At 39.3% G+C, this 22,871-nt stretch overlaps 1 protein-coding gene across 4 annotated transcripts in view; it reads right to left on the bottom strand.

Annotated features, from left to right (window-relative positions):
• ROR1 (receptor tyrosine kinase like orphan receptor 1) overlaps positions 1–22,871 on the bottom strand; it is a 333,715-nt gene that overhangs the window by 228,475 nt on the left and 82,369 nt on the right. The window contains exons 1-3 of one of the 4 annotated variants that reach the window (XM_061633311.1): positions 12,110–12,251; positions 814–882; positions 564–628 (exon numbers count right to left, since the gene is read on the bottom strand). The exons of 1 other annotated variant lie outside the window; for it this stretch is intronic. The gene's annotated coding sequence lies outside the window, so the exon portion shown is untranslated. Of the gene's footprint in view, positions 1–563; positions 629–813; positions 883–12,109; positions 12,252–22,871 lie in introns of those variants that run through there. 2 more of the 4 variants (XM_061633313.1, XM_061633312.1) reach the window with 2 other exon arrangements.

Raw genomic sequence — 22,871 nt, 5'->3', positions numbered from 1 at the left:
TAAAATTCATTTTCACTTGGAATAATCCAGTATTCTTCAACACCTTTTCCAACTCTATGATTCTATGATTCTACTCTGACAACAGCCCTAATAGTCTGGGGGAGAGCAGACTGAACCTTGCTTTTAAATCTGAATCCAAAGAGTGCCACTCTCTAAACCTTGGGGAAATTTCACAACATTACATTTAAACCTTGATTTTAATATAACTACATTTAATCCCCCAGTTTAAAGTGCACCACTCTTTAAACCTTGGGGAAATGTCACAATATTACATTTCACATCATATAAGGTTTTTATAATGTTATTATATCATTTTGATGATTGTTGTTACAAAAATACAATTTTGTGATTTCCTTCTTTGTTGCAGGGAGTTTACTAAAAGAGTCCTCATACCGTAAGAATGGATGTGCTAAAAGCTTGCATTTTTTGTGGTGAGGACAGAAACATAAAAGAGTCGAAAAGGCATCAGAGTATACAGCAAATGAGTGTGCTATGAGGTGATAATATCTTCATGAACAATTACATATACATTGTGTATGGCGTCACCAAAACTGTCTACTTACTGCTGCAAACATATAGTCATCTGAAGAGTCAATAAGAGGCTTCACATTCTGGTTCTTTGGGAAGTCTGCAGCCAGAGAAACAATTGAGACAAAGTTTTGACAAGTTCACATTTCAAGAGCACTGCATTTTCTGTGCTTCACAGTGTTCAATAAAACGTGATGAGCAACACCTATTGAGGTGGAGAGAGGCATCTCTCTCCCAACACGCAGATCATGCTGGAAAAGTCTAATTCAAAACGGCCATACTTACCCAGGCTGCAAGCGAAATGATCAGTGTGGCAGGGATGTCAACTTGCAATTCAACAGTGTCACCAGTGACCTGCATGCAGCAGATGGTTGTTATCATAAAGATTCCTGAGAGAAATTGTTCTCCAACAATTTATTTATTTATTTTATTTATTCTTGGATTTATTAGTCGCCCATCTGGCTGGTTACCCAGCCACTCTGGGCGACGTACAAAACAGAATAATACATTAGACATTAAGCATACCATAAGCATTAAAATATTAAAACATACAGTAAAAGTTTCAACCCATCCCAAAAGCCCGCCTGAAGAGCCAGGCCTTTAAAGTCCGGCGGAAGCTCATCATAGCTCAATCCATCACAATCTAATGCAGGCAAAGAAGACACTCCCTTACAGGCAGTGAAATGGAATTGGTACATGAAATGGAAAAGGACAAGTCCAAAGTTTGGAGTAGCATCACATGTCATAAACAGCATGTCGAGATGGGAGGGGTATTGTTGCAAAGCTCTTGACTATAATTTCCTGAAACAAGTTCTTGATGGACATCTGGAATTCAGTGGCTGGAACATGAACAGTTCTTGTGAGAGAGGAGTGTATCCACAAGAAAAAACGCGAGCTGCATTACTTGATATGATACCATCTGAGCCGGACACTATGAAGACAACTATAATTGAGGCATTGCAAATAACTGAAACAGGACGTCGGAACTGGACTATCTTCATAACTGATCAACAACTTTGTAAAGTTGCTGTCAATTTAACTTGGGTAGAGCAGCCATTACTTAATAATGTCTTACTGAGGCCAGGAGGCAAGCACATGATTATGTCCTTTGTCGGTTGAGTTGATGACAAATGAGTGACAGTGGACTAGGAGGCATTCTAAAGTGTGCATTTGCTGGGGTACCACAGTTGTTTTCAAGACATAAGTTTGCTCAAAACATGAGAGTCCTTCCGATGGTTACAGAAGAAATATTCCGGGGAGTTATTAGTGACCTGGTGATGCATCTATGAAAGATACGGTGGAACTGATTGATAAGGAGTCTGAAAGCAGTCAGACTTTAAAGCTACATCCTAAATCACATAGGGAGGCTCCACAAGTAGACCAGGCTTTCCACTGCAGACCTTTGCCCTCAAACTCATGTGTGCAGATGACATGCCAAAGGAGGCAGGGCTTGGTAGCATGCCCTTATTTCTCCTCATGCATTTGTATACACTTGAGGAAACTGAATATCCTAATAGGGCTACAGTCTCAAGATGCAGCTCAAAGGCTGACATGGGTTTTGTCTGTTTGGTGGAACAGGAGAAAGGTTCTCAAAGAACATAACTGCAACTGTTTTCCCTAGTCCTCTCTTCTCAGTTCACTGTAGCAGAGTCACTTCAACTCTGCTCTCTCCTTGAGGCTGCATGCACACCATACATTTACAGTGTGTTTAAAGCACATGGCTTTCGCCCAAGAATCCTGGGAACTGCAATTTACCCTTCAGAGAGCTACAATCCCCAGCACCCTTAAGGAATTACAGTTTCCAGAATTCTTGGGGGCAGGGAATTTGTGTTAATTTTGCTTTGACTCTGAATGTCCAAGAGGCCGGGGTAATAGGAAGCACAAGTGATTTTGCATTTCTTATCTTTCTATTTTAGTGTAACATCCAAGTACATTAATCATAGAATCACAGAATAATAGAATTGGAAGGGGCCTATAAGGCCACTGAGTCCAACCCCCTGCTCAAGGCAGGAATCCAAATCGAAGCATACCCGACAGGTGACTGTCGAGCTGCCCCTTGAATACCTGCAGTGTTGGAGAGCCCACCACTTCCCTAGGTAATTGGTTCCACTGTCGTACTGCTCTAATGGTTAGGAATTTTTTCCTGATGTTCAGCCGAAATCTGGCTTCCTCTAACTTGAGCCTATTATTCCTTGTGATGCACTCTGGTATAATCGAGAAGAGATCCTTGCCCTCCTCTGTGTCACAGCCTTTCAAGTACTTGAAGAGTGCTATCATATCTCCCCTCACTCGTTTCTTCTGAAGGCTAAATATCTCCAGTTCTTTCAGTCTCTCTTCATAGGGCTTTGTTTCTAATACCCTGATCATTCTTGTTGCCCTCTTCTGAACCTGTTCCAAATTGTATACATAAAGTGCGGTGTCCAGAACTTGATGCAGCACTCAAGATGAGGCCTAACCAGTTGGAAACTAGTACTTCACTCATTTTGGAACTATACTTCTTTAATGCAGTCTAAAATACTCACATTGCACTGTTGGCTTATATTCAGCTTGTGATCAACAATTCCAAGCTCCTTCTCGCATGTAGTATTGCTGAACCAAGTATCCTCCATCTTATAACTGTGTATTTGGTTTCTTTTTCCTAGGTATAGAAGTTTCACTTATCCCTGTTAAATTTCATTGTTATTTTTACTTTTGGAGCCCAAATCTCCAGCCTATCAAGATCACTTTGAATTTTCTTTCTGTCTTCCATGGTATTAGCTATCCCTTCCAATTTTGTATCATCTGTAAATTTGATAAGTGTTCCCTGCTCCTCCTCATCCAAGTCATTAATAAGTATGTTGAAGAGCACTGGGCCCAGGACCGAGCCCTGTGGTACCCCACTTGTTACCTCCTCCCAGTGTGGGAAGGAAACATTGATAAGCATCCTTTGAGTACAATGCTGTAGCCAACTGTGGATGCACCTGTTGTTTCATCCTGCCCACATTTAGCTAGCTTGCTAATCAGAATATCATGGGGCACTTTATCAAAACCTTTGCTGAAGTCAAGATATATTATGTCCACAGCATTCCCACAGTCTACTAGGGAGTTTACTTGATACAAAAAAATGAGATAAGATTAGTCTGGTAGGATTTGTTCTTGAGCACAAAAATCTCCCTGCGAGCAAAATGATTGCAAAGAAGTGTGACAACAGGAAATGCAAGATAAGGACGTAAAGAGGCAGTGATTTCCATCCTGTCCTGTGTTCACTGCAACTGATGCCATTTCGAATCTGCTACTGTTCAGCTTCTTCTAAAACCTAAGTTGTTAGCTGCACTATCCGCTATGGCAGAACCTAACATAATTATGTAAGCAATAACATAATCAATTGAATGCATATCTATGAAAGGGCAATGCAGAAAATAATGTAATTATTTACTACATAATGTTTACAGACTAAAAAATGATGATAGCAAATACCACTCATATTTGCTTGTGTGATTTCAGTTCCTAACCTCTGACGAACATATGAGCTGCAGCAATTTCCACTCTGGTTTTGATTTCTGACAAATTCTCCAACAACTCTAGTGCAGGCTCACTCATGCTTCCTCTTTTCCCAGTGTGCCAAACACCCCAAATGATTCTTAGTTGAGCAGACTTTTGACTCTTTTCTTGATTAAAAAGTGAATATTCTGTCAGCAATTGTAGTCTCAAAGACCCCTTAGTACATATATATATATATATTTGCAGTACAGGCAATAAACTAGATCATTGTTTGAGAAAGCCCATTAAAATAAATGGCTTGCATTAAGGGTTAGACATTTCAAATGGTCTTGTATATTTAGCTTGTTCTTACTCCTTTTCTAACTCTTATCCAAACAGACCTGACAGCTAATGTTGCAAGACTTCTGCAAACACCAAGTAGCTATACCAAGTATGGATGGTGATGACAGAACCATAGATTGCTCATAGCTACTGTAGGCACTTTTAATTCTTTTTTTCCCAAATTGCTAAAAGGGACTAATTGGTAAATAATTAGATCAATCATTTTCTAGATTAGTTCTCTTTTCTTCAAAAAAAAAAAAAAGCTTAATGAGAGAACGTAAACAATCTTTTAAGTATCCTGGAATAATTTAAATGTAAATCCTTCCATAAATATTTTTAAGGGCCAGAAATTATCCTTGCTGCCCACAGCTGGATTAAACAGTTGTGGGATTTCTGTGCTAAGCCACATTCTGGGCCCCACACATCTCTGTCTGTTAATCACACCATGCCCTGTGCCAACAGCCACACAAAACATGTTCATAATATAGTTTTCTTGAATGCTCGAAGCACTTCATATAAATCATCACAGTGTACATTGCAAAACTCTTGTAAAATTTGCCAGTAATTATAGGTTTCCAACATGGGGAGAAGGCTGTGAGACAGCAGTTTGAGGAAGTCAGTTCTTGATCATACTGAGATGTTGACTGGGACTTCCAAGTTCATCATTCATGCTTTTAGCTGCTAAGCCACAGCAGTTCTACAGCAGGATCCTACCTTGTGGCCAAAATGTTATACCGTTCACTATTTCAGAATACACACACAAAGGCATTTAATTCTCAGATCTAAAATTCACTACTCTGGACAAACCTTTTGAGCATTCTGCACTTTATACTAGGAAAGATAACAGTAGCTAATAGTTATCAAAGATGAGAAATTGGTCACAACATCATCATCATCATCATCATCATTATTATTATTATTATTGTTATTATTAATGAGATTAATTAATTAAACAATAATACCTCAGTTAACAACACTGATGTATTTCTGGACATTACTTCTTTAACAGAAACTTTGTGACCAGAGATAGGAATACAGTAGGGCCCCGCTCATACAGCGAGTTACGTTCCGGACCTCTGCCGAAAAGCAAAAACCGCAGAAAAGCAGAACTCATTAAATAGAATGGCATGCGACACCCGAAAACCGCCGTAAAAGCGGAACAAGTGCCGTATGAGTGGGGCTTTAGTCTAATTGCGTCTAACTGAGACCGCCACATTAGCGAAGCACCGTAAAACGAAGCGCTGTAAAGCGGGGGCCTACTGTAACATGGAAATAATAGGGATAGGTTCCTGCACCTGCTCATAGATGGTGGGGGCAGCTTTAACCGGGGCTTTAAAGGGTGCCTACCTGGCACCACCCACTCCCACTCCCTCCTTCTTTGAATCATATTGGATTATTCCCTCCCCAGTCCTGGGAGAAAGCAACAGATCTCCTCAGTGCAAAGCAAACATACAGACTTGCCACTTTCATCCTAGCAAAGCAAAGGCACAGGCCTGAAAGTTTATTCACAGCAAAGCAAAGGCACAGGCTGATCAGTTTCACCTTAAAGCAAGGGCACAGGCTTTAAAGTGTACCCATAGCAAAGCAAAGCTGCTCAGTTTCATCTTAAAGCAAAGGCATAGGCTTGTCAGTTTATTGATAAGCAAAGACACAGGCTGGTCAGTTTCACCTTAAAGCAAAGCAAAGCTGCTCAGTTTCACCTTAGAAAAAGCCTTCATTAAAAGGAGCTTCATTTCTGCAGGATTTGTTAACTGAGATATTGCTATATACATTTATAGTCCGCCCTTCACCACAGAGTCCTGGGGCAGGTTACATACAGCTTAATGCAACAAGTAAATCATAAAATAGCTAAACATGACTAGACCATAAATTATACCAAATCAAGAGCAATCAGAAACAGTAACAAAACTGTAATGGGACTTATGTTCTGATATCCCAGGCCTGCAACCACTGAGGTGATGCCCAAGGGGGCCATCCACTGAAGTCCCCCCCCATTTAAAAAAAATTAAAAAATTTATTACAGAAAAAATTCTTCCCCCCTCCTTTTTTTGTGCCCCCCAAACTTTTAGGCTGGCTACAAGCCTGTATCAGCCTCCACATGCCAAGGTATGTGCAAAAAGGTGCATCTTGTCATGATGTTAAACTTTAAACAATGTTGAGGCCAGATGCACTTCAGAGAGGAGGGTAATAACCTGGGGGCCACTACAAATAAGGCTCTCACACATCACTACCACAGGGCTTTTTCTGAAGATCTAAACATCTGGGCAAGCCCATAAGGGAGGAGGAGCTTCTTCAGATATTTATGGCCCGAGTGTCTGACCCGAATTGGGCTTGGAAGCACACACCCAACCAGAGCAGAATTTTAAGAACTAGTGTAATATGTGCCTGGCCTGTAACACCCACCAGTACCTTGGCCACTACATTCTGCACCAGTTAGCAATTTCAAAATTATCTCAAGGGCAGCCCCACATAGACTGCTTTACAATAGTTAAATCTTGAGATTACTAGAATATGGAACACTGAAGGTAAGCTAACGCTGTCTAGGGCTGCTTTCACACTGCACGTTATTCCTTTATTCTGATTTCTTACCTGCTAATTTATGCATTTTATTTTACTTTCTTATGACATAAAAGCTAGTTCTGGAAATCTAGTGGAATCTAGTGGAAGTTTAGCACTCATTTCCATGATAAATTATTCCGGAAATAATCCGTTTGCAAGCTTGGGAACCTCAAAAATTGCTGGAGTTTTGCCCTAGCTGCAGCCACTCATGTGACAGGATACCGTCATCCAATGCTTTCTCACCCTTTAGGCTTGCGCCTGATGAAAATTCTACCAGTATTCTGGCTTAGGTGCAGGTAGCACCTTCTCTTTCCCTATGTCCAGACACTAACCTGAGCAGTGAATTATGGGGGAACTACAGTGCACATGTATATAATGGGTGAGGGATGAATACAAGGTGCAGCAGTGTGAAAGACATTTGCACAAAATGCTGGTATATCAGCTGAAAAAGCCATGGTTTCTTAGTACAACAGGTATTGCAGTGTGAAAGGAATTTTAGAAATCAAGACAGAAGCGCTACTATTTTAATCCATTACACTGATGCAATAAGCTCCATGTCTGAATGCAGTCTAGGAAAGGGTGTAGTTGGCAAACTATCCAGAGCCAACTAGATACGATAGGTTCACACTCAAACTACATGGAGGAAATCTACCAAAATAGCATGTGTTTTAAATTGTTTTAAATTTTTAAATTGTGTTTTAAATTGTTTTTAAAAGATGTGTTTTTAAATTTGTATATTTGTTTTAATGTTTTTAGTTACTGTAAACCACCCAGAGAGCTTCGGCTATGGGGCGGTATACAAGTACAATAAATAAATAAAATATGATGCGGTGGGAGCAGGGGACAGGAACACAGCAAACATTGGAAGCCAACCATTTGGAAGTGCTTTTATTTATTAATTTATATCCCGCCCTTCCTCCCAGCAGAAGCCGGGATGTAATCTAGATGCTCCATAAAAAGTGGATGAACAATGGATATGAATACTTTATGTTTGTGAAGGAGCACCCATGGTGTAGAACTTTAAGGCTGCTGAAATTGGTGGCCAGGAGATCCAGAGAACTGCATGACTAGTTCTGAACACTAAAAAAGGGCTTGGGATTTTTTTTTGGAGACAGCAGTGTCCCATATTATATGGTGACTCTCTTCTGAAATTAAGCAACTTTCAAATATAGTTTGCAAGCTAGCATGTGGTTCAACTTTAAAAAAAGAAAGAAAAAAGGAAAGGATGTTTGTATTTGAAACAAACATATTTTAAGATGTGTGACATACTCAGCCAATCAACTTTCAGAATTTTGCTGAATACACATTTTCTATGTTCTCATTGAAGCCATAAACTTGTGTTTGGGCTGTACCACTTCATACTGCATCTGTGGCTTGCATGATAGGATGCTCCTCCATGAAAAAAAAATCCCTCCACATAGAGAATAGCAGGTTAAGGAAAATACTAGGCTAGAATACTCTTCCCTGACATAATACATAGTCTTCTTCCCTATGTATAGCAATTTTTTTAATGGAGGATCATTCAAATCATGTGGATCTCCACCTGCAGTCTCAAGTTGCACTGCCTAGACATAGGTTTGTTGCCTCAGTGAGAACTAAACCAAAATCAATAGTTTCAGAAGTTAATCACAGATCAATTGTGTGATTCTATGATACAAAGAAAAACCATTAGTATATTGTATTCTGTCAACTGTTTCACCTTTTCCAACTTTTCTCCTGCTCTGAACACAGTACAGAGCTCTAAACGTGTTGACAATTCCATTACATGGTGCAACCAACATTCACTGGGTTCTGGCAAAGACACAGGCTGCATTCAGACTATGCAAACTGGTGTGAGTGAAATGTAGTGCGACATGGAGGTTGATAAAAATAAATACAGTTCTGTAATGCAACAGTGTGAAAGGAACATTAGAAATAAGCACAGAGGCACTAGCATTATAATCAGGAAAAATAATTAATTAAACCCCACGTCTGAATGCAGCCACAATGCTATTCTACACTTGGGTTATTTAGTAAAGGTTCTGATAGCAATCATTGACTTTGAGCTGCTCTTACCGAAGTTGTGCAAATTAGATCATCCAACCTTAATGTAGGAACAGAGAAGTTGCCACAGATGAGGCAAAGGTTGAGGAACAGAACTGCCCCCTTCTCTCTACACTATTATTATTATTTATTAAATTTATATTCCCCCTTTACTCCCAAAGAAGCCCGAACAAGAAGAGATCAAACGAACAAGAAGGGATGTAACAATGAAAATGTCTCTAAAACAAAGCATCTTAAAAACAATTCCAATGCAGATGTAGATTGGAATAAATGTATCTACTTAAAAGGCCTGTGGAAAGGGGAAGGCCTTCAGTAAGCACCAAAAAGACAACAGAGACAGCGCCAGTCTAATATTTATGTGGAAGAAATTCCAAAGGGTAGGTGCAACAATACTAAACACCCTATGGCAGCGTTTCCCAACTAGTGGGCCACCAGATGTTGTTGGACCACAATTCCCATCTTTCCTGACCATTGGCAATGCTGGCTGAGCCTGATGGGAGTTGTGGTCCAACAATATCTGTTGGCCCACTAGTTGGGAAAGGCTGCCCTATGGTGTTACAAACCTGGCTGTAAGCACTAAAAGGAAGAGGACTGGTTCGGAAAAGAAGACTGGAAGATGAAGTGATTGACTTGTATGCCTATCTGGGCTAGGTTTAGATGTCTAAAAGAGGGGTTTTTTTAAAAGAAAAATAGTTCTATAAAATTAGAATTGAATCCTGCAAAGTAAAAGGTTCATTTCAGCATTCTTTGATATGTTTCAATTGAATTGCCCAGCATATGAACTAACACAGAAATCACTTTGCAGATGGGGCTTTAATTCTGGAGTTGGATTTAATTCTGGAGTTGGATTTCATGAAGAAAATGAAGTTAAGTTTGCCTGCCAGTAATGCTGTATGGATGTAGTTTAATTCTATAAAAGGGCATCTCTACCAGTCAGTTCAGCAGTTTTTCACCATCTCAGCCACATTAACCTACATTGCAGGCCTTCAGGATTTTCTCTCAAGGGTTAAACATACAGCTTTTTTAATTTTTAACCTGTCTTAAAACATATGGTTTTGTAGTTTATGGGCAGACTCTTGAAAAGAGGCAGGAACTTGATAGTGTGCATGATTTTATCTTACTTTATTTTATTGTAAAGATCACTTTGAAACACTGAATTAGTTATAGATGCTTTCCTACCCTACCTAATTCAAGGATTTTTTATAGGTTGGATAAAAAAAAATTCTAACAAACATATTAATTATGTATATTTTTCTCTTTTTGAGATTCAGATGAAATAATGTTTCAATAAATTAAACTATATTGTGTGTCAGTTTTAACAAAGTCCTTTGCATTAAAGGATTGTATCAGTCATACAGAGCATGTTTAAGCATTATGAAAAAATGGAGGAAAGCAGAAACAATGCTCACAAGTACTTGTCCCATTTCTAATTAATATTTAAACTTGCCCTAAGAAACACAATATAGGTTAAAATATATTTCACGGGACCAGTGAGTCATTTAAGGTATTCCAAGGAAACTTTATTGCGGTTTAAGAATGTTCCTATAGCCACAGATATTTCTATCAAACTTTAAAAAGCAAGGAAATTGGGCAGCTATAGTGAATGCACATGGGGAGCAGGAGTCCTGATCCCCCCCCAATTTGTAAAAATGCAAACACAATTTGGGTTGGTCTTTCACAGTCCAATCCACTTCCTGTGTAGCTTGGAAGAATTTGGTAACATGTGCCAAAGCACAAGATTAGGCAGTTTCCTTGATCTTGCCATTACAGCATCTTTAATAAGGAACTTGTAGTGAAATTCTTCCATCATTCTTCTTAAATGCATTAGAAATGTCAAGCACAGAGATAAGTTGATATTTCAAGGCTGCCCAAACATCTACTCCATTTCCCTTTACGCTTGCATGGTGATGAGCATGTGATATCTGTCTCTAGACTGGCTCTGGGATTCAGAATTTAAACTGGGCCTGCTCCAGTGGTTTAAAAATAAGTCTCTTGGGGGAAGATAGGTCCTTACATTCCTTTTGGACTATCATTTTTCTTGTGTGTATGTATGTATGCATGTAAGAGTAACATTAGCATTGGCAAACTTTAAGAACCATTTATGAGAAGACCTCTTCATCCTTAGGTAAGGGGAGGCTTTGCAAGGTCTTACTATAGACTCTATAGTAAGGTTCCATCCTTGGCCTCTGACTCAGTGTCATATGCAAGAGGAAAGAGACATTGATTCATACTATTTTTGCCTTTCCATCTGCTACATAATTTCTAGTGTCAATGGGTGGAATGGCGAGTTAGGTGAGAAAATGAGAATTCAGCCCATTTAGAAGTGAGCCAGAAATATCCAACTTATTACAAATTGGATTCAAAAAATGAGGACCAAGATTTACTGAATTATAGAACAAAAATGCTGTTTAACTATCAAAATAAAGCACACAATTCACTCTCACGCATTTGATTTAAACAATCAGCTTTCAATATAACAAAAATAGTCTGACCATTTCCAGTGCTTGCAAAGGAGATTTACAAGTGCCAGCAAGAACTGTGAAGTTAAAATCTACCTTAATGCAAAAACAGTTCTCCATAACAAAATTAAGGTACAGACATAAAATGCATTATTATAAAATAATGTCAAAAATTTAATATATATAAACAATCAATATAAAATCCTTATAAGTGTTCTCATATAGTATTAAAAAAATGGCCAAAGAACATGTAAACAGATCAGTGCCCAAACACAATAAAATACAAAATATATAATATAATCAAGGCAATATCAGTGTGGAAATCAAGGGCAACTTGTAAACAGTGGCTAATGTACATAAATCAATGCCGACAGAATGCACAGTGTATACCATAGCCAGACGCATTTCGACAGTTAATCTTCTTCAGTGGCTTTCGTGATGAGTATACAATATAAAAGGCAAGAATATAATAGAGAACATTAACTACTAATGGTGAATGTCTCCGAGTGAGGAATGTTATAGAGCTGATATGGCAAATGCCATAAAAACACTTTTGTATATTATATTCTAAGATATGAACTGGTACGTGGGCTGTTCATTAACTCAATTTTTCTGCATGAAAATAATTATAAATTAAGTTGCAGACTAATCCAATAGAAATTTTGCCAATAATAGATAAAATGATTTTATATATAAAGAAAGAAAAACATAATACATACCATTTCCTTCTATCAATCAGTTGTAAAAAATATATTGAGAATTTTGCCAACGTAACATATCTTAGAGATGTTGCTGTATTTTAAATGTCTAATCAGCTAAGTCGTTGTGGGAGGGTGAGTCTGCAGAACTAACACAGCTGTGGAAACTACTCCTCCGGCCACTCAATACATGCCATATCTCAGCTGAATTTGCTTAGCTATTATACATTAACCCTTAATGGGTAACCAGAGACACTTCACCATAGGAACACGACAAATCACCTGTATGCCAATAAACTGTCAAAATAACTATAAATTAACACGGAAAAATTCCAAAATGCAGATCACAAAAAAATGCTTGACAAAGAATTACGGACACAGAAACCCAAAGTACTTCTTATATCAACAAGGCCCCCCCAAATGCTTCTTGTTACAACAAAGGGGCCCAGTTTAAATCTTCATTTAGTCCATCTGGCACCATCGTCTTCAGGGAATATATCCAAAACAGTTCTCTTTTTTTCAGTGTTGCTTCCAGTTGTCTTCCTACTCCTATGACCTTCTCGATAGTCCAAAATTTTACATCATTTCCAGTATGTTCACAGCTTATGAAATGTTTTACCATCGGAGCATGTAGTCTTCCATTTTTAATGCAACTTTTATGTTCACTGATTCTCATTTTGATTTTTCTGGTTGTCATTCCTACATCCATGAGATTGCAAGGACATTGTATAGCATATTCCACTCCCTTAGTATTACAATTGTAAAACCCTCTGAGGACATACCTCTTGTTGTCAACCTGATTAGTGACCTGTTTTAGTATGGCATAATTGATACAAGTACTGCACTGGTTACATGGAAATTTTCCTGTTGCTTTATCAGACAAGATGGAATACCTGTTTTTTTCCGCTCATATTCTTATTAATATCGCTGTGGACTAAAAGGTCTTTCAAGTTGGAAGCACGTTTGAATACAAATAGAGGTTTCTCTTTACATCTTGGAATATCAGACAGTAGATCCCAATACTTCAAAATAATTTGTTGGATTTGTCCATTGTACCCATCAAATGTTAAAGGTATAGTCATTCTAGTGTCCATCCTGTTATTAACCTTAGATTCCAGCAGTTTCTTCCTATCTATCATCCTTGCTTTATGTCTGGCTTGTTTCAGAATCATTTTTGGGTAGCCCCTTTCTTGCAATTGCTTCATTAATATGCCGGCTTGCTTGTCAAAATCTACTAAGTTACTGCAATTTCTTCATATCCTGATCATTTGTGAGTATGGCAATTTTTTTAACGTATTTAGGGTAAATCTGTCAAACCTCAAGAAGGAATTTGCATCAGTTGGTTTCCTAAATGTGTCTGTAGATATTGATGTTTTCTTTTTCATTACTGTTATGTCCAAAAAAAATATCTTTAATGCATCATAACTCAAATAAAATTTTATGGAATGATGCTTATTATTTATGTACTCTTTAAAGGTCATCGGCTTTCTACTGATCCCTCCCAAATTAAAAAAAACATAATCCAAATACCGTTTATATGTGCTTATGTACTTCAGGAATTCATTATTCACATTTAGGATGTACATTTGCTCAAACCAATCCATGAATAAATTTGCCAATTCTGGGGCAAATTTACAACCCATAGCTGTTCCAGATACCTGCCAGTAATACTGAGTTTGAAACATGAAGAAGTTTTTCTTTAGTGCCACTTCTGCTAACGAGCAGATAAAACTAGTTGGTGGACTATTACACTTTTCTCTCTTGTCTAAAGTTGATTCACTCACTTCCATAGCGTGCCCCTGGGGTATATTTGAACATAATGCCACTACATCCATGGTGACAAGCAGAGTATCCTCATTCTCCAGGTTGACTCTCTCCAAATATTTCAATAAGTCACCTGTGTCTTTTAAACAGGATTGTATTTGTGGAATAAATGGTTTAAGAAAGTAATCCACATATTCTGACACAGGTTCCAGGTTCACAGGTTTTTTTTAATACTATATGAGAACACTTATAAGGATTTTATATTGATTGTTTATATATATTAAATTTTTGACATGATTTACAAGTGCCAACAGAATTCCGCTTGTCTCCATCCGGCACTGAAAGGTTAAGATTTCTATTTTAATTTCCATTCAGAGAAATGTTTTTGTTTGAATTGGATGCTCCAAGCAACTATGGTTGATGCTTAATGTATTGTGCTTAGTCACATCACTTGGGCCTGTCCCATGACATCACTAGCGCCCACCCCTGAAATCTCAGAATTTGGAATGCTTCTGACCTGGCAACCCTAATGTACAATGTCTATCTTACATTTATCCAGGTTATGCCTAGGTTTCTTGCTTGACAGTTAAAAAGAGCCAAGCATAAACTTTTGTCTCCCTCACTTAATTCTAATTTGCTGGGAGATTTTAGCCATAATTTATATATTACAGCTCTTTGCCTGGTAGATGAGTAACACTGTACAAGAATTCTCGTTATAAGGGAAAGTGCCTAGTACTAGCAAATTTGGATACCCTAGTTTATTTTACAATCTGTATTGTTTCTAAACTGAATTTATTTAGCTTCACCTAGCCATTGAGTCTTCCTCTGTGAGAGCTTGTGAGCAGCCACTGTTATACAAGAAAGGCAAATGAGGGGATAATTATCATTTATGTTAGCATAACTGCATCTGAAAATTGCAACTTTTGTAAATTTGAAAAATATGGAATCAGCAAATGTACAAATTATGGGCATTGGGAACAGTACATTGGGGTGGGGTGACTCTCATGGATGGTATGCTGGGGACCCTTAATCTATATAGTGACTTATTACACACCTACACCTTTCTTTTAAGTAGTGGAACAGACCAGTATATTAGCATTTTTATATACCACTTAATGCATTCAGAGAATTTACAACTAACTGTAAATTGTTGCTTTTATGTTATTGTTAGTTTTTATTGTTAGTCTCTTAATGTTTTGATGTTTACATGTTCTGCTTTGTACGTCGCTTAGAGTGGCTGACAATTCAGCCAGATAAGCGACTAATAAGTCGAATAAATAAATAAAGTACTTATACGGGAGCTTCTTATGGGCAATCACACAATATCACATTATCATTTATCATCCAAATATAGATTCTCAGACATATAAAAGCCATATAAAACATTATGAGGAAATTTACATAATGAAAATAATCAAACCAATTTTTGGAACAAGGAATAGAATTTTTTGCCCTAACGTTTTTACATTTGCAGTAAATTCCATAATGTATAATACAATTATTACCACTGAAAGAAAGAAGTCTCTGTGCCTGCCACTATGATCTGAAAAAGGATAAACACAGTGAGAATACAGGATACAATCACCTTAGAATATGAATTTTGGTAGGCAATATGTACATAGAAAAATTGCAAGTATGTGTTTATATATAATTTGTTAACAGCAAGCACTGCAAAGAAGGAAGAATGCTCCTAGACATGAGTTTGCAGTAGGGATTCTCAGTCATGCTTGCCTTCTGCGTTCCAGAGTCTGGAAACTGCCAGTGCAACAATATATTTAGCATGGTCAAGATTTTTACTACATCTTCCTCCTAAGAATTTTATAGGAGAAAAATAAATGTGCTCTTTAGAAACTGAATAGAGGCATTGTTTTTTGATGTGATCACAGAATCATGGCCTGAAATTCCATTTATGGTGCTGTCAGCTTTCCACCATAAGATCGCTTGTAGGGTTTGTGCTAACCCAGTGGAATTTTTAACTTTTTTTTCAAGAGATTATTCGTGTGATCATACCACAAACTGCTCTTGAAGCTCTCTTTAGTTTCAAAAGTAGGTTGCGGGCAGTTGCTGTTCAAAAACATACAAGCTCATTTTGGTTCATAGAATCAGTTTCAAGGTTCTGTGGAGAACCTTCACAACCAATTTACAACCAGGCCTTACACAACAAGGATGAGTGGGCCTATCACTGTGAAGCCCATGGTGATTGTATCTGCTTCAGATGACCAACAAGAAAGTGTCCATTTCATCATAGATGGAAAAAGCTGGTATACCATATGGGGCTGCCTTATACAACTTTAGACTACTACTCTCTCTAGCCCAGTAGTATCAGGAAGAGGTCATCAGATCCTATCCCCACCCCTCCCTGATTTCTTGACGTGTTCTGCTGCTTTCGTCCCTTGTCCTTTCCTGAAACTTTTCATATTTAAGCTACTGCCAAATATTCTCAATGTGGTGTAACACTCATTTTTTCTAGAAACCAGACATTCTTTTCTAGAAAGTCAAAAGAAGAGAAGCATAGGATGAAGTGTGGCAAATGACAAACAGATCCCACTGTAAGAGAAGGCAAAACAAATATGAACTCCATAGTCTTGAATTCAGTGCTCACCCAGCCAGCCAAGTTAAATACTTAACCCTCTACAGAGTACTATAACTGTCTGAGCCTTGGGTAGGGGAATGTGGTCTCAAACGTGCTGGGTCATGATTTACCTAACTTGGTATTTCTCTGCATTCTTCTGCAGGATTGGGAGCATAGGATTCTAAACTCAGTGCCATCTATTCATAGTTAAGGGGAAACCAGGTAGTGCTTCTGCAACCCAAGAGAGAAGAATTTACCTGCCATGCACAGATGAGAAACGAAATATATACAACCCCTCAATATAGGCAAAACAAATGAAGCAAAAACAAAAATATAGATTACCATCATTATCGCTGTGCTAACAGTCCTAGTATTTGTTGTGTCCAAACAGCAAAGATTTGGTTCAGGCCAATCTACAGAAAAACCTGAGAATCTTTATGTATGCATTTGAGCTGTAAGCCTGCCAGTGAGGACCTCTGCTTTCATATACATAAATTGGCCAGTATGGTACAGGCACTTTTACAAAAAATAAAGGAAGATACCACTTTTAGTGGTCTTATTTTTAAACATAATTTATGCTTATTCTGCTCAACTCAAACAAAAATGCAACTTTCTGGAGCCATGTGATTATGTGACAAATACTGATTTAATTAAAACAGAGGTTAATTTCTAACCCACACAGTTACAAAGCAAAGCTAGAACATACAACACAAGCTTGCCCTGAAGGCTGAGAAGTAAATGGCAAATTACAAATAGCATTTTTAAAGCCACGATTTTAAATCTGGTCTCATTCTTTTGGACAGCAGACAATTGTAAAGGGATTTGTCAGTACTGAGGCTGATCACATCTTAGTTTTTAGCATCCTACATTAAGTTGTTTTCAACACACTGGTTGTAAACTGCCACAGTATTTTCTCTCTGACAATTAGTGCAGGAGGCTTAGAGTCAGAGACCCAAAGGAAAACTGATTACTATGGAACCCCCTTTAACATTTTAAGCCTGGTCTATGAAAACAAGTACTTGGTTAGCACATCATAGTAAGCCAGGATGTATGGGCACCCAGAGAGGAATTCAAAGTCACTTTGCTCCTCCCCAGTCTTTTTTGTTCTCACATCATACTGAACTAAGCCAAGGTTTGGCTTAATGTGTCATCTGAATCCAGACTTGCGATTAAGCTCTCTCCTCACTAATCAAAAGCTAGAAGCCAAGTTTTGTAAGGAGAGCACTGTTGTACTCAGGTCCTGTCTGTGGGATACCCTTAAGCATCTGGTTGGCCACTGTGTGAACAGAATGCTGGGCTTAATGGGACTTTGTCCTGCCCAGCAGTACTCTTATGTTCTTGGCTATAGCTTGTGGTTAGTGAGGAGAAAGTTTAACCATGAGCTTGGCTTTGGATGACACGCTAAGCCAAGGTTTGTATGGCGCAGGAATAAAAAAAGGCCTTGTCACTTCAACAGTATACCTCTGTCTTTGTAGTAATCATCATAATAATCATCATAAAAATAATAGCAGCAGTCCCAGGGTGGGTTACAACCATTTAAAATTCATTACGAAAAATAGTTAAAAGAAGTTACAGTCACAGGAATAGCATGGATCTTGAAAACACACATCTCAGGTATCGAACGCCACGGTAAAGAGGTGTGTCTTCAGCATTAACTGAAAACTGTAGTGAAGGTGCTAGACACACATCTGTGCAGAGGAATTCCACAACTTAGGGACTGCCACAAAGAGTGTCCTCTACCGGGTCACCATCACTTGAACTGAGAGGATGGACTTACCAAGAGGGCCCTCTCTGCTGATCTTAACAATGGAGAGGATCTGTGGGAAAGAAGGTGGTCTCTCAGATATTTGGGGCCCAAGTCATTCAGGGCTTTAAACACTAACATAAGCAGCTTGAACTGGGCCTGGAAACCAACTGGCAGTCAATGTATTATGAAAGGCATTGGCTTGTTGTTATTTATATTCTAAAAAAAACCCAGATCTGTCCCACTTCTTGTATTTATCAGCAAGGTTACCACAGGTGTAAAAAGGTGTAAAAGCTATTAGTTGAGGAAAACATGCTAAGTAAACACAATCTGAGGTCTAAGTACAGTAGAGCCCCCTGGTTACGTTCCAGGCCCCCGCCGAAAAGTGAAACCCACTGTAAAGTGGGACGTAGCGTGCAATCAGCTGTACAGTACAGCTGATCGTGCACTACAGCTGCTCGCTGTCAGCTGGAGTGCGGTGGCTAGAGCTCCCTGCGCTCCAGCTGATTAACTGTAGTGCACAGTCAGCTGGAGCGTGGGGAGCTTCAGGGGCCAAGTCCTGTCAGCTGGAGCACGGCGGCTGGAGCTCCCTGCACTACAGCTGATTGCCCTGCTGGTGCCGTATTAGCGGAACACCGAAAAGCGGGGTGCTGAAACGCAGGGCCCTACTGTAATTTAAAGAGGATGGAAAGAATTATGTTTAGGTTTTGAAAAGTCACTAGACAACAAGAACTAATAAGCTTATATTTTCCAATTTGCAGAGCAGAGAATCATAGAATAGCATGGGCCTATAAGACCATCAAGTCCAACACCCTGCTCAGTGCAGGAATCCAAGTTAAAGCATACCTGACAGGTGGCTGTTCAGCTGTATCTTGAATGTCTCCAGTGTTGGAAAGCCCACCACCTCCCTAGGTAATTGGTTCCATTGTTGTACCACTCTAACAGTTAGGAAGTTTTTCCCGATGTTCAACCGAAATCTGGCTTTTGTACCCATTATCCCATGTCCTGTACTGTGGGATGATCGGGAAGAAATCCTTGCCCTCCTCTGTGTGACAGCCTTTCAAGTATTTGCAGGGCTGGTGCCAGAGGGTGGCTAGGTTGGGCCCTGACCACAGGCCCCTGAAGGGCCCCTTTTTAGGTGGGTGAGTAGCACTCCCTTCCACAATCCGCAGCAGTGTCAGCTCCCGACCCTGCTGCAGATTACAGAGAGGGAGCTCCCAGGCACCCCTTACTACCGTGCAGGCCTGCAACACCTGTCTGCATGCCCCACCTACTTTCCCCTTGAAGTAAGTGCTGGCTGTGCTGCGGGTGCATGCCTAACATCAAGAAGATGGCAGCCAAGGCTTCCCTAAGAGGTGACGCCCCTGCCACCATCTTGGTTGAAGGCAGTCATGCTCCTGCAACGTGGCCAGCATTCACTTCAAGGAAAAGACAGGTGGGGCATGCGAGTGGTTGCGGGGGCCTGGGGTGGGCTGGTGCCCAAGGGCCTGGCATCCTTGGCGCCAGCCCTGAATACTTGAATAGTGCTATCATATTTTCCCTCAGTCTTTTTTTTCTCAAGTCTAAATATGCCCAGTTCTTTCAGTCTCTCCTCATAGGGCTTTGTTTCCAGTCCCGATCATCCTTGTTGCTCTCTTCTGAACCTGTTCCAGTTTGTCTGCATCCTTCTTAAAGTGCAGTGTCCAAAACTGGACACAATACTCAGGATGAGGCCTAACCAGTGCCAAATAGAGTGGAACTATTTTGGAAATTATACTTCTGTTAATGCAGCCTAAAATAGCATTGCCTTTTTTGCAACCACATCACACTGTTGGCTCATATTCAGCTTGTGATCATCAACAATTCCAAGATCCTTCTCTCATGTTGTATTGCTATGGTATTATAACTATGCATTTGGTTTCTTACTTAGCACTTATCTGTTAAATTTAATTTTGTTGTTTTTAGTCCAATGCTTCAGCCAATCAAGATCACTCTGAATTTTGTATGTTTTCCAGGGTATGAGCCATCCCTCCCCCCAATTTTGCAAATTTGATAAGCATTCCCTGCTCCTTCTCATCCAAGTCATTAATAAAAATGTTGAAGAGCAGTGGGCCCAGGATCAAGCCCTGCAGTACCCCGCTCATTACCTCCCCACACTTTGAGAAGAAATCATTAAAAAGCACTCTTTGAGTTTGATTCTAAGCCAATTGTGGATCCACCTGATAGTTGTTCCATCCAGCCCACAGTTAGCTAGCTTGCTAACTCTAGATGGTTTATGAGCGAGTTAAAAAGCACAGGTCCCAATACTGAACTTGGCGGACTCAACTTTCTACATCTCTTCATTGGAAGAACTGTCCTCCCTTCCTTCATTCTGCTTCCTGCTGCTTAACCAGTTCCTGATCCACAAGTGGGCCTCTCCTTCTATCCCATGACTGCGAAGCTTGCTCAGAAGTCTTTGGTGAGGTACCTTGTCGAAAGCTTTTGAAAGTCCAAGTACATAGTATCCCATCTTGTCTTGAAGGCTTCTAGCACTAGCGTATAAACACTTGCATACAGTGTCTCTCTTCGTGTGTCTTTGGCACTTTTGGTTTGGCTATGGTACTTGTGCCTTTCTGGATTGCTTTCCTGTGCCTAGAACAATGCCTAGTTCTAGGCCTACCTCCTTTAAATTCTCTCTCTTTTTTTTGTCTTTATCCCAGGGGGAATTTGTTCCAAAATGGACCCTCCTCAACTCCTGTCACCTTTCCCCCTTCCATCAGTTTACAAGCTGCTCTGCTACCTTTTTTATTTTATGTGCCAGCAGTCTGGTTCCATTCTGGTTCAGTGGAGCCCATCCCTTTTGTACAGGTCTGGCTTGTCCCAAAGTGTTGGCCAGTGCCTAACAAATCCAAGCTCCTCCTCCTGACACCAGTGTCTCATTCACACATTGAGAATTATAAAGTTGCACCTGTCTAGCTGGCCCTACATGTGGAGCCAGTTATATTTCAGAGGAAGCCACCTTGAAGGTTCTGGCTTTCAGCATCATACCTAGCAACCTAAATTTTGCTTCCAGGACCTCATGTCTGCATTTCCCCATGTCATTGGTGTCAATATGCACAACGAACACTGACTCCTCCCCAGCACTATTTACTACCTAGCTGACACGTGAAATCTGCACGTCCATCATATATTCCACTATCTATGTTCCTAATGATCTAATCACTCAATACTGGGATCCCTCCACCCCCCAGGGAAGCATCCTCAGAATTAGAGAATATCTGCTTGTCCCCCAAGGAATGGATCCCTGTAAAGGGATTGTTTCCCTAATCCTCGGATAAACACTGTCCTTCCCTGAGGCCCTCATACTCCATGATAGCAGGACAGCTATCATCCTAGGAGTGGGACATAGTTGTAATATCAAGGTCTCATCAACAAACCTCTTTGCCTCATTCAGCTTCTCCAGGTCAGCTACCTTGGCCTCAAGGAAACAAACTTGTTCCCAAAGAGCCTAGAGTTCATTGCACTAAGGTCACACCCACAACTTCTGTCTAACAGATAGATAGTCGTACATGTTAGAGAAAGTGGAAAGCCCCCATGCCCCTGCTGGCTTCCTACCTGCATAATTGTTTTTGTAGTTTATTGAGTTAATTTATTGAAACCTTTTTTGAGCTTTATTTATTGAAAGCCTTTAATGAAGTTGTCCCAATATAAAGTCAAATGAGGATGTGGCCCACATTGTTTATGTAAGTTCTCCAAACAAAAATCAAAGAGAAGAGCTAGGTTAGGAGCTCTGATCAAAATAGGAGGCTTGCTTGTTCTTGGATGAAAGAGAAAGGAAGCAGCCTCTGCCATTTTAAAAAATATGAAATAGAATTGCCACATTAGTCAAATAATTGGTAAATTATTTCATTTTACTAATCACAAATTTATTACTTGTGAGCCGATGAACTTGTTCTAAATAGTTAAATTTACTGTCTCTTGCATTGCATTTAGGATAATTCTACAAGTTATTCATTCGTTCATTCTGCTTACCCATTCAAAATACACTTGCCATCATTAAATCTCCCTAGTTATGTTCAATGCACTGAGATAAACATGTATATTGTTTCATTAACCAACTGGTTAAAATCAAGACCAATAAGAAACTAAGGAAAACCTTTAATCTCAGTTATGATACTTAAAAAATAATAATAAAGTGTGTGATATATTTCAAGGATCCAGAGCTATGGTTAAATTTTAAATTGAGAATGTCCTTTGAAGTGAAAGGCATGTCTCTGACACATTAAATTAGGAAGGATGATTAAGAAATGCTTTAAAAATTGTGTTATGCCAACCCACCCTGATCTTTACTACAAACCCTCAGGTCTCCCATAAGAGCTGGATGCTATGTCAAAGCAATTTACCTGACATCTTATTAGCTATGTCAGTGGGTCTCACTCTTTAATTTGTTGAAATTGTTTGTGAATGCATTCTGTGCACCCTTTGAAGACAATACATGCAGATGAACTTGTTTTATGTATTTTAACTGTATTTTATGTAGTTTAAATTACTCTAATGTTTCTGTGTTTTTTATTGTGTACAATTTTATTATGTATGTGTGCAATTTTATTGTAAGCCACCCTGAGTGCCCTATTATAGGGCAGAAAGGTGGGATAGAAATATTTTAAATAAAGAAAGAAAATAAAAACATCTCTGGTGGCACTTGAAGAAAAACATAGGTTTCCCTCTGGCCTGCAGGAAGAGGA

The sequence above is a fragment of the Rhineura floridana genome, chromosome 6 (assembly GCF_030035675.1).
Source record: "Rhineura floridana isolate rRhiFlo1 chromosome 6, rRhiFlo1.hap2, whole genome shotgun sequence".
Classification (NCBI taxonomy): domain Eukaryota; kingdom Metazoa; phylum Chordata; class Lepidosauria; order Squamata; family Rhineuridae; genus Rhineura; species Rhineura floridana.
This window is presented reverse-complemented; position numbering and strand designations above follow the sequence as displayed.